Source organism: Protopterus annectens, chromosome 3.part0 (genome assembly GCF_019279795.1).
Source record: "Protopterus annectens isolate FY-2018-M chromosome 3.part0, PAN1.0, whole genome shotgun sequence".
In the NCBI taxonomy this organism is placed as follows: Eukaryota; Metazoa; Chordata; order Ceratodontiformes; family Protopteridae; genus Protopterus; species Protopterus annectens.
This window is the reverse complement of record NC_056731.1, coordinates 373,180,228-373,192,532: the sequence shown is the minus strand read 5'-3', so window position 1 is coordinate 373,192,532 and position 12,305 is coordinate 373,180,228. Positions and strand designations below refer to the sequence as shown.

The 12,305-nt window shown below is 45.8% G+C and overlaps 1 protein-coding gene across 1 annotated transcript in view; it reads left to right on the top strand.

The window, feature by feature from the left end:
* The window catches only part of LANCL2 (LanC like 2), a 543,796-nt gene that overhangs the window by 342,040 nt on the left and 189,451 nt on the right, over window positions 1-12,305 (top strand). The window lies entirely within an intron of this gene.

The window sequence follows — 12,305 nt, the reverse complement described above, 5'->3', positions numbered from 1 at the left end:
TAGGATGTTGGCAATGTCTGTGGGTTTGGTGTATTTTTTGTCATTTTGGACTAATTCTGAGCATATCTGGGAATTCCCACCCAGGTTCCTAACATAACTAAAGAAAGCCTTGTGATTATCCTTAGTGTCCTGTGCAATTTTTCTCTCGAAGCTGGCGTTAGACGATTTTATGAGTGCCCGTAGTTTTTTGCTAATACTGATCAGAGATGCCTTCCCTTTTTAGGATTTTGCTCTATCATGTAGTAGCTTCCTCCTTCTATTGTATAGTTTGTTTATGGCTGGGGTCCACCAGACAGGACGTCTGCCTTTGGAGGATTGGGTCTTGGTTTTATTTGGGATTGCATGATCCATGCATTCCTGAAAGTGTTCATAGAATGCGTTTATAAAGGATTCTGCAGTCTGGGCCGTATTTTCCACAGGCCCGGGGGCTTTGAAGGATTCCACCTTGGTTTTGAGAAGTGTAAAATTTGCTTTAGAGAAGTTTTTCACTGTGGTTTTCTGGGCAGGGGGTGGGGTCGGGATGTGAATATCCACTGAGATTAGTGTATGGTCTGATCTTACCAGTGAGGGATACACTTCTGGTCTGGAGCATAGAGTCCCCATGTTGGTGATGATCAGGTCCAGTATGTTTTCCCCTCTTGTGGGAGTGGTAACAAGTTGTTCCATAGCATTTGAGTTTATAAATTCTAGGAACCTTTGGGCTAGGGTGTTGGAGCTAGAGTAATGCTCCCAGTCTATGTTTGGGTAGTTGAAGTCGCCCAATATAATTGTGTTTGGAGAGACCCTCATATTTTCCAGTGTTCTCAGGAAGGCCGAGTGGGGTTCCTGGGTTTGGGGAGAGTGGTCTGTAGCAGGCTATAAACTGGAAGGCAGTTTTACCCACTGTTAGTTGCACATGTATAGTCTCTGATGCTTCGTGCTGTGCCACCAACCTGGAGGTGTGGGTATCTTTGACGAATATTGATACTCCCCCTCCTTTTGTGGTTCGGTCCAAGTTTTGGGGCCGAAAAGCATGGTATGAGGTATAACCTGGTAGTGCTGGGGTGCTCTCGGGAGCCTTGAACCAGGTTTCTGTTACTGCACAGATATCGATGCTCTCCATGCTAAGGAGAGTTTCGAGTGCGTGCAGCTTGAGGTTTAGACTTCTGGCGTTGAGTAGCATTACTCTTAGTTTCTTATCCCTTGTGATACCTATGGAGGTGGGTTTGTCTTTTGAGCCTTGCCTAAAAAAGGCATTATGGGGGTAGCAAGAGCCTTTGCCAATATCCGAAAGCCCAGGGGTGACAGATGCAAACCATCCCTAGCGAAGCATCGTGGCTTGTCGAGCATGTCATCCCAGGCTGACAGGCATTGGATCCCCTTAGAATGACACCAATACTCAAGCCAATTGTTGAAATTGATCATCTTGTCTTCATATTGTGGCATAATTCTTGGTGAGGGTAAGATGCTACTCAAGGTCAGGGTCATACCGGCCTGGGCTACATGCTCAGAGAGCTCCTCTATGTCTCTTTTCATGTAGTCCAGGGAGGTACGTCTCAGGTCATTCACACCAGCATGGACAATGACTGAGTCATATTTGTACTTGCCTTGGAGTGACCTGAGTGCTTGTGTTATGTGGCGGATCCTAGCGCCCGACAGGCAGCTCACCGTGACCTTCTCCTTGATGTCCTTCATGGATGCATCTGCAGTCATAACAACTGGGTTGTCCTGTCGTCAGGCAGCCCTTCAGTCGGCCGGATTCCAAAGTCCGGGTCCGGCTTCGGCTGATGTCGCACTTCACCCGACGTCATCTCTGCTGGTCTTCGGGTATAAAAGCATCAGCCGACGCCATTTTCTTCAGTCTTTCTTGCCGCGTGGCGCCCGAAGCAGAAGCTGTTCGCAAGTGCCGGTCGGTCGGATCCAGAGATTACTTCTACCGAATACTACTTCGAAGACTTCTAAAGCTAAGTACCCCGTTGGGGACTCTTTCTTGCCTCAGCCGATGTCAGAAAAAGTTAATAATTGTTTAACCTGTGGGAAACAAATACCTCATAAAGATTTCCACTCTTACTGCCTGCCTTGCTTAGGCCCAGCCCACGACGTAGCAGCCTGTTCGTCCTGTGCTTCTTTCAACCGACGAACCCTTAGACGTCGGTCGGAGTTTGCAGAACAGTTTTTCGGTTCTGATTTTGCGTACATTATGCCGTCGGATCCTCCGACTACGCATTCTGCCAAAAAACGCAAAGAAAAAGACCGACACTCGCGGTCCGCGGTTTCGGCCGAAACCATACTTAAGCAAACCGCGAGTGTCTCGGTTTCGGCCAAAACCGAGAAAACTGATCAAAATACAGCTGAATCTACCTCTACAACTGAGGTCCCTGCTAACACTCTTGAATCGGCCTCAGAAATTTTACCCACTACGGTGCTTACCACTGACTTATCAGACACCATTCCCTTGGATGTCTCTACCCCAGCACGTGGTGCAGCTAGGCCTCCAGCAGCCATGTCCATTAAGGCCTTCGCCAGGGCTAAAGCAGCCAAGACTACTAAAACAGTGCCTGTTAAACCCCCCTCAACCAGGCCCTCTTCCAGTTCTCAAATGCTTACTTTGGCAGAAGATTTAATTTCATTAATTAGAGGATCTCAATCTCACCCAGACAGGGCCTCTCAGCCCCAGAGAAGAGACCTAGGGCAGAGCCCCATGAGCCAGTGTCCTCTGATGATTCTGCTGATGAATCAGACATAACTGACCAGCCAGAGGCTCCTTTCTCCAATTTTGAAGATTCTGATGCTGAAGAATCCATTCCAGCTGCTTCCCCACCAGAAGAATTCTCCTTTGGGGAAACCTTGCATGCCATGCGAGAACAGTTCCAATGGCAGCAACAGGATTTTTCAGACTCCAGGAAAAGACTTAGGACCTTTTGCACCTTCCACAGCACAGGCCCTTAGCTATACCTCCTGTTCTCTCTGTGGTGGATGATGCTTTCAATGATGTCTGCTCCGCTCCAGATTCTTTACCCACAGCCCCTGCCAAACCAGACAGATTTTACAGGGTGCCAGATACTCATCACCACCTTTACAAGGCCCCTCTTGCAGACCCCGAAACTATTTCCCAGGGTCCCAAGGCAGTAGCCGCGACCATAGCTAAAAACCCCGTTCCTTCTGAAAGGGAAGCAAGGTCATTAGACAGATGGGGTAAAAGGTTTACACTTCAGCCACTCTCTCAGCTAGAGCTTTAAACTGTCAGTTTCACATGATACAATACCAAGAGTTTATGCTTGATCAGTTAACTAAAAGCTAACCACTGATGAATCTCTTGATAAGAAATATGTATTAGAAATGGTAAATAACATACAGCAAGTTAGTAACCACTCTTTAAAATGTGGCTATGATGCACTGGAGGCTTCATTTAGATCAGCCATGACTGGCACTGTAATTAGAAGGCATGCATGGCTAAAGGAGCAAGCTTTACCGGATCATGTTAAATCTAAATTGCTAGATGCTCCTATGGATAAAACAAGTTTGTTTGGTACACCTGCCCAGCAGGTTATGAAGAAAATGGAAGAAAAGGCAAAATCAGTCCAGACAGTTAAAGATTTCTTGCAGGTTCAACCCCCAAGGTTTAGCAGGAACTGGCCTGCCAAAAATTGGTCCTTTCCTGACTCCACAAGACCTCAAAGGGGCAGAAATAGACGTTCCAGGGGCAGAAACCAATCCAGAGGAGGTGCCTTCAGAGGACAACAGTGGCAAGGTAACAACAGAGGCACAGACTCAACACCTGCCACTACATCAACACAGCCACAGTGACTTAATCCTAAACCCGCCTACCAGGGAACAAATAGCAGCTCCTCTAGGCGGAAAGCTAACCTTATTTTCAAAAAACTGGCTCCACATAACAAAGGACAAGTGGATTTTACGAACCATAGATCAAGGTTACCGGTTCCACTTCCACACTTTACCAGACAAAAGAGGAATGCCAAATCTACCTCCAAATCAAAAGACAGAGGCTCTACAACAGATAATGGAGTTAGCAAACATGAGAGCTGTGGAGAAAGTGCCAACAGCAGAGCAAGGAAAGGGGTTCTACTCCAGACTATTCCTAGTTCCAAGAAAGGAAAAAAGTTGGAGACCAATTCTAGACCTGTCCACCCTGAATACTTACATCATTGTCCCAAAATTCAAAATGCTGACCCTACAGCAACTTCTTCCCATGCTGGGCAAGGAGTGTTGGCTGGTAACTCTAGATCTCAAGGAGGCATACCTGCACGTCCCCATTCGACCAATCTGCAGAAGATACCTCAGATTTCTTGCAGGATCAGAGCACTATCAATTCTCAGCATTGCCCTTTGGCTTATCTACTGCCCAGAGTATTCACAAAATGCCTGGCATCAGTAATCGCCATTGCAGACTACAGGAATTCAAATTTATCCATACCTGGACGACTGCCTGATACAAGGAGACAACAAAAGCAAGCTGACAACAGATTTACAAAGGGTCATTTACTTGCTTCAAGCACTGGGATACACAGTCAATTTACAAAAGTCAAGACTGATACCATCCCAGACAAGGACTTTCCTGGGAGCGGAATTGGACACAGTAAGACAAATGGCATTCCTAACTACAGAAAAACAAAAGAACTCCCTCTTTACTTCTTGGCACTAACAAAACTGAACAAGTTAACAGCAAGAAAGGTACTGCAGGCCTTGGGTTTCATGGCATCATGCATAATCTTGGTTCCATTTGCCAGACTACATATGAGAAAACTACAGTGGTACCTAAAGAATTTATGGTCCCAACACAGACACAGCCTAGAAACGGAAATCCCACTAATACCATGCTTAAAACAGGAGTTCCTATGGTGGGCTCAGGCATGCCAGTCAAACCCAGGCCTGCCCTTTCGCAAGGGTCAAGCAAGCCAGACCATCACAACAGATGCTTCAGACCTAGGATGGGGGGCGCATATGCTGGACAAATGCGTACAAGGATTGTGGACACAGGACCAACTTCACCTGCACATCAACCTAAAAGAAATGCTGGCAGTAAAACTGGCAATCCAAAAGCTCAGACCATTTCTCAAGGAGGATCACTTGATGATAAGGACAGACAACACCACAGTCATGTGGTACATCAACAAACAGGGAGGCACTCATTCTTACTCTCTAGCAGATATGTTAAGCAGGACCACATCGGATGCCCACGAATGGCAGCTGCACCCGGATATCTTCAAGACCATCTCGAAGAAATGGGGAATGCCTCAGATAGATCTATTCGCATCACCTTTCAATCACCAGCTCAAAAAATTCTGCACAAGGGCATTCCACTCACTAGCATGGAAAGTGGACTCGCTCTCCTTCAGCTGAAAAGGCCTAACAGCATATGCATTCCCACCTCTTCCCTTGATACACAAAGTACTACTAAAAATCAAGGAGGAACGTCCAAGGATAATCCTGATAGCTCCAAACTGGCCAAGACAGCATTGGTACCCACTGCTGAGGAGCATGTCTCAGAACAATATGTGGCCAATACCCCTGATGCCTTTGATGCTAACTCAGAACAACTTCAGCACCATGCATCCAAACCTAAAAACGCTGCAACTGACTGCATGGAACATCACATAGCAGCTGCTAATATAGAACTTTCACAAAGAGTTAAAGACATTATTCTTGAAGCACGCAGGCCTTCAACTAGAAGGAATTATGCTGGGAAATGGAAAAGGTTTGTCATTTGGAGTTCTGAAAGAGGAAAAGATGTATCAAACATAGATATGCCTAACATTCTGGAGTATCTGGCGAACTACTTCATTCAGGCCTGTCCTACTCCTCCATCAAGATTCATGCATCAGCTATTTCGGCAGAATACAGTTTTGCTCTACCTGTTTTTCACACCCTTTGCTCAGGCAGTTCCTCAGAGGAATCAAGAATGTAAAACCTCCAAGGAAACCACCATTGCCAGCTTGGGACTTGAACTTTGTGCTAGAAAAATTGACACTATCACCTTTGAACCAGCAGCAACAGCAGACCTACAACACCTGTCATGGAAAACTGCTTTCCTACTGGCAATTACTTCAGCAAGGAGGGTTTCAGAACTACAGGCCTTAATGGCAGTGCAACCCTTTCTAATCTTCCACCAAGATAGAGTGTCCATGAGGACTAATCCTACATTTATGCCTAAGGTGGTATCCAGAGTGTCTTTAAACCAAGCAATCCACCTACCTACCTTCTTTCCCAACCCACAAAACAGAGGGGAAAGAATACTGCATACCTTGGATGTACATAGACAGCTACGCTACTACTTGGACAGAACAAAAATAGCAGAAAGACTGACCAACTTTTAAGTAGCCTATGCAACAGGAAGGGAAGGAAAAGCTATTTCCAAACAGACAATCTCCAAATGGATAGGAAATTGCATACGATTCTGTTACTCCTTCCATGGAAAACCAATTCCACAGAACATAAGACCTCATTCTACAAGGGCAACAGCCACTACCACAGCCTTCTTACGAGGAGTGGCTACCAAAGACATTATTGAGGCGGCTACTTGGACCTCCGTGCATACATTTGCCAAGCATTATAATTTACCTCTATATTCCAGATCCCGAGCAGGGTTTGCCACTGCTGTTCTGCAAGGGATCCTAAACACACCATAATCTACTTTTATCCTCCTCCCTAGTTGGCTATGGTATTCTACCCAGTTGTTATGACTGCAGATGCATCCATGAAGGACATAGTACAGTTTTGTACCTACCATAAATGTAGATGTCCGAATTGGATAGCATCTGCAGTCAGGATTACCCTCCCTCCTTCCCTCTGTGGTACTCCTAGGGTGTTTACCCTTCTAATAGCTAGCTAGTGGGGGGATTTCTTTCATGGTGTATTTGTTTGTATTTATGTACATACATGCTTATTTTTGTGTTTACCTCTATCTTTTGGAAACATTGGCATCTATCCAAAATTTTTAGCCTTCTATAGGGCTTCTGGCATCTGGGGCAAGAAACACTGAAGAAAATGGCGTCGGCTGATGCTTTTATACCTGAAGACCAGCAGAGATGACGTCGGGTGAAGTGCGACATCAGCCGAAGCCGGACCCGGACTTTGGAATCCGGCCGACTGAAGGGCTGCCTGACGACAGGACAACCCAGTTGTTATGACTGCAGATGCTATCCAATTCGGACATCTACATTTATGGTAGGTACAAAACTGTACTTTCAGCCTGGTGAGCAGGACGTCAGTGTGCCTGACGATAGAGTCACCTATTACAAGTGTATCAGGTGTGTTGTTTAGCCTTAAGGGCTGTGACTGTTCGGCACACTGGCTTTGTGAGCTATGTGTTGCACATGTTTTGTTTTGGGGTAGCGGTTGCTTGGGTGTCTGCTTTGGAGGTCTCTGCTGCTTAGGCAGATTTTTATTTAGAGCCTCCGAGTATGTTTTGTGTGTTTATGTGTTTGGTTTGCTGTCGTGGTAGGTCTATGTGAGACTGGAATTGTAGTGAGTGTGGTTTCCTTCTCCTCCTGACTGGTTACGCCAGTACTGAGTTGAGAGAGCTTAGCCTCCAGTTTGGATATATGGTTGCATCTCTCACATGTGTTGGAATTTGTTGGGAGGAGGAGAGGGTTGTCTGTGTACATGAGGCAGTTGTAACATTGCCTCAAGATTCCCAGATTCACCAGCTGGACCGGAGAGGAGATTGACAACTGACCTTTGGACATGCTAGAATAGTATTGGGAATTCCTTTATAATTGAAAAAAAGGGCCAGTGGGGAACAAGGTACTCAAGGGGAGTTTGTGAGGGTGTAGTGCTTTTAATTTTTTAGTGCTGACTTAGTGAGCAAGTGCCAGGTAACTTAAATGCAATGTGTTACAGGTAACTTAAATGGAAAAACGACAAACAGTAACTCTCTTTCAAGTGAAACAAGGAAATAAGTACAGTAAGCAATGCGGATATCACTAGGGATCCACAGAAATGCTGAAAAGCCGCGTTTTAGGTGAAATTAGCGTTTCAGGGAAATAAGCAAACAACAAGCATACAAACAAAGCTAGATTCAGCAGGCCTGGATCTAGTCTATGCTACAGCAAACAAGGTGTACCAATTTCAGTAAGAAACAGTTCAAATATGCAGGCACTATAAGCCTTTAACCAGAAATTCCCAGCTCAGAAGGGCAGAGTCCAGCCTCTCCTCCCACAAGAGTGCAGACCACGAACCTTCTTAATGTAAAATAACTGGCCTGAAACCCAAGTGCTTAAACCAGAACTAATACACTTTTAGAATAACAGATTGCAGTTACTGCAGCTTCTTGTTAGACTTGCTAATTTTTAAGTCTTTTGTTATCCTTGACTTGTAGTTCTTCTATTCCTGTCCCCTCCCCCTTCACACCACCTCCCTAGCTGTCAGACAGCAGCAGGTAATTTGAGCTGCTTACTGCTGTGATTGACATTTCACAGCAGGAGTCTTGAGTAATGGCCTGCTTACCACTTCCAGTCTTACTCTGACAGTGGGACATTTTTTTAGCTGCACCACAGGCTGTCATGAAATAACCATCCATGCTTAATACCACGTTGTTTTGCAAGCCTTTTGATCTTCCATTCTCAGGCCTTCCTGTTGACTCACTGTGTGGTGCAGCACTGAGCATTTTAGAAATCCTGAAAGTAATATGGATTTTAATACAGATTAATGCAAAAGTGTAATGCCCTAAAACTGTCCCTTTTTTTTTTTTTTTTTTTTTACACCACTGCAGTCAAAATGTTTGGTACCTTCATAGGTTCATAGGTAGGTACTAGGCTATTGGCCCAAGGGCCTATGCAAGCCTAGCCAACAAGGTTCCCTGGCTTACGCCATGCCACTGCAGTCAAAATGTTTGGTACCTTCATAGGTAGGTACTAGGCTATCGGCCCAAGGGCCTATGCAAGCCTAGCCAACAAGGTTCCCTGGCTTGGGTGGCGTAAGCCAGGGAACCTTGTTGGCTAGGTTTGCATAGGCCTTTGGGCCGATAGCCTAGTACCTACCTATGAACCTATGAAGGTACCAAACATTTTGACTGCAGTGGTGTAAAAAAAAAAAAAAGGGGGGGGGGTCAGTTTTAGGGCATTACATTTTTGCATTAATCTGTATTAAAATCCATGTTACTTTCAGGATTTCTAAAATGCTCAGTGCTGCACCACAATTTAATTGAAGTTAATTTGTCCACAACAGGATTACCAAACAGTGCATTACAGCAAACTCAGGACATTGGACATGCATATTCTGTGTCCATTTACCAAATACTGTATGGTTGCCAGTGATTATCTGCAAGTTATAACAAATCTGCAACGTATAACAGATGTGGGGTCTACTCTCATTTTTGCTGTACTGTAAATTCCTTAACAATTGCTTGTATGTAAAGCACTGACTCACTCGCTCAGACAGACAGACTCACTCGCTCAGGCAGACTCACTCGCTCAGGCAGACTCACTCTCTCAGGCAGACTCACTCTCTCAGGCAGACTCACTCACTCAGGCAGACTCACTCACTCGCTCAGACAGACTCACTCACTCACAGACTCTCTGACTCCCTCAGACTCACTCGCAGACTCACTCACTCACAGACTCTCTGACTCCCTCAGACTCACTCGCAGACTCACTCACTCACTCAGTGACAGACAGACTCACTCACTCAGTGACAGACAGACTCACTCACTCAGTGACAGACAGACTCACTCATAGAGACAGACTCACTCATAGAGACAGACTCACTCATAGAGACAGACTCACTCATAGAGACAGACTCACTCACAGAGAGACTCACTCACTCAGACAGAGACAAAGACTCACTCACAAACTCACTCAGACAGACAGAATCACTCACAGACTCACTCACTCACTCAGAGACAGACAGACTCACTCAGAGACAGACATGCCCCCCTTGCTTGCATACACCCACACACACACCATGCCCCCCTTGCTAGCACACACACACACCATGCCCCCTTGCTTGCATTCACACCCCCCCGCTTGCATTCACACACACACACACACACACACACACACCCCTTGCTTGCATTCACACACACCTATGACCGTTTTGGAGCAAGAAATATTGACAAAGTCATTAATAGCATTGGTCTTAACAGCAAAAACAAATCAAGTTTGCATTAACATGGAAGGGCATGAAGTATGAAATTTAGTCTGTCTTTTTCCACGACGTCACTTTGTCAATGTAAGCCAAAGCAATGATATGTGTTTCCTCATATGACCCAGTCAGGTTTGTCCATGTATATCCAAGCAGCAAAAATGAAACATTTCCCCTAACAGTGAGAAGTCTGTCCATGAAGCACTACCAAATGACATCCAAATGGATCATTTCCACAAATGGTTCCCTTATGCAGTTCTAACATGTATGGCCAAAAACAAAAAAAAAAGCATTTCCCCCAATGACTTCTTCAGCAGTGTGCTGGTATGCATAGTAAGCACCAAATTACATCCAAATGAATAATTTCCCCCACTGATGCCTTGTATATGTTGGACATGCATGCACAAGCTCAAAATTTAAACATTTTTCCCCAACAAAACCCCTTCATTACTTTGTCTAAGTAAGCACAACTAATGCAGAGAAACATTTTCTCCAATGACCCTGCTCACTCAGGTTTGTCAATGTTAGCACAAGCACCAAAAAGAAAGATTTCCACTAACAACTCTCTCAGAAGTCTGTCCATGGATGCACAAGCACGACCAGATGACAACAAAACCAATCATTTCCCCAAGGTTCCCTTACTTTGTCCATGTATGCCCAAGCACAAAAATAAAACAATTTCCCCGACGACTTCTTCAGTAGTCTGTTTGCATGCAAAGTAAGCTCAAAATTGCATGTACATGAATCATTCCCCCCACGGACTCCTTGTGTACTTTGGCCCACACACACACACACTCCTTGCCTGCACGTCCCGCACACATGCACACTCCTTGCCTGCACGCCCCCACACACACACACACACACACACACACACACACACACCTTGCCAGCACACCCCCCCACACACACATACACCTTGCCAGCACGCACACACACACACACACACACACACACACACACTCCTTGCCTGTATACCCCCCCACACACACATATGCACACTGCTTGCCTGCACGCCCCACACACACATGCACACTGCTTGCCTGCACACCCCCCACACACGCACACTACTTGCCTGCACGCCCCCCCCACACACACACACACACATGCACGCACACTGCATGCCTGCACACCCCACACACATACACGCACACTGCTTGCCTGCACACCCCCCACACACGCACACTGCTTACCTGCACATCCCCACACACATACACGCACACTGCTTGCCTGCACACCCCACACACACGCACACTGCTTACCTGCACATCCCCACACACACACAGTCCTTTCCTGCATGCCCCTCACACATGCACACACCTTGCCTGCACGCACACCCCTTGCCTGTACGCCCCCCACGCACACCCCTTGCCTGCACGTCCCGCACACACGCACACCCCTTGCCTGCATGCCCCACACACACATGCACTCCTACACAGCTGCTAAGACAAGCACAAAAATTAAACAATTTTCCCCAACAACCCCTTCACTAATTGTATTGCTTGTGCTTATATACACAAAAAGTAAGCATTTTCTGCAATAACCCTATTCAGGTAGGTTTGTTTATGTACTCACAATCAGAAATGAAACATTTCCCCTGACAAGCCTCTAAGTAGTCTGTCCACGCATGTACAAGCACCACGAAATGACATTGAAACGAACCATTTATGCAAGGTTACCTGACTTTTGTCCATTTATGCACAAGCACAAAAATAACACATTTTCCCCAATGACTTTGGTCATGTTTGCATGCGTACTACGTGCAAAATGGTATGAAAAGGAATCATTTTCTCCAAGGATCCCTTGTAGACTTTGTCCATGTATGCACAAGCACAAAAAAAAATGCCCAGTTTTCCCCAAAGACCCCTGCATTCCGTTGACTAAATAAGCACAACTAAGAAAAATAAACCTTTTCGCCAATGACACTGTTCAGGTCAGGTTTGCCCATGGATGCACAAGCAACATTCCCCCCAAGAACCCGCACAGTAGTCTGTCCATGCATGCAGAAGCACCACCAAATGACATCAAAATGAATCAGTTCCCTAAGCTTCCCTTAATTTCTGTGTGCATGTTTGCACAAGCACAGAATTAACATGTTTTGCCCAACGATTTCTTCTGTTGGGTTTGCATGCATAGTAAGCACCAAATGGCATCAAAAGGAATTTCCCCCAAGAAGCCCTTGTGTACTTTGGCCATGTAATGCACAAGCCCAGCTACGACTCCTTCATT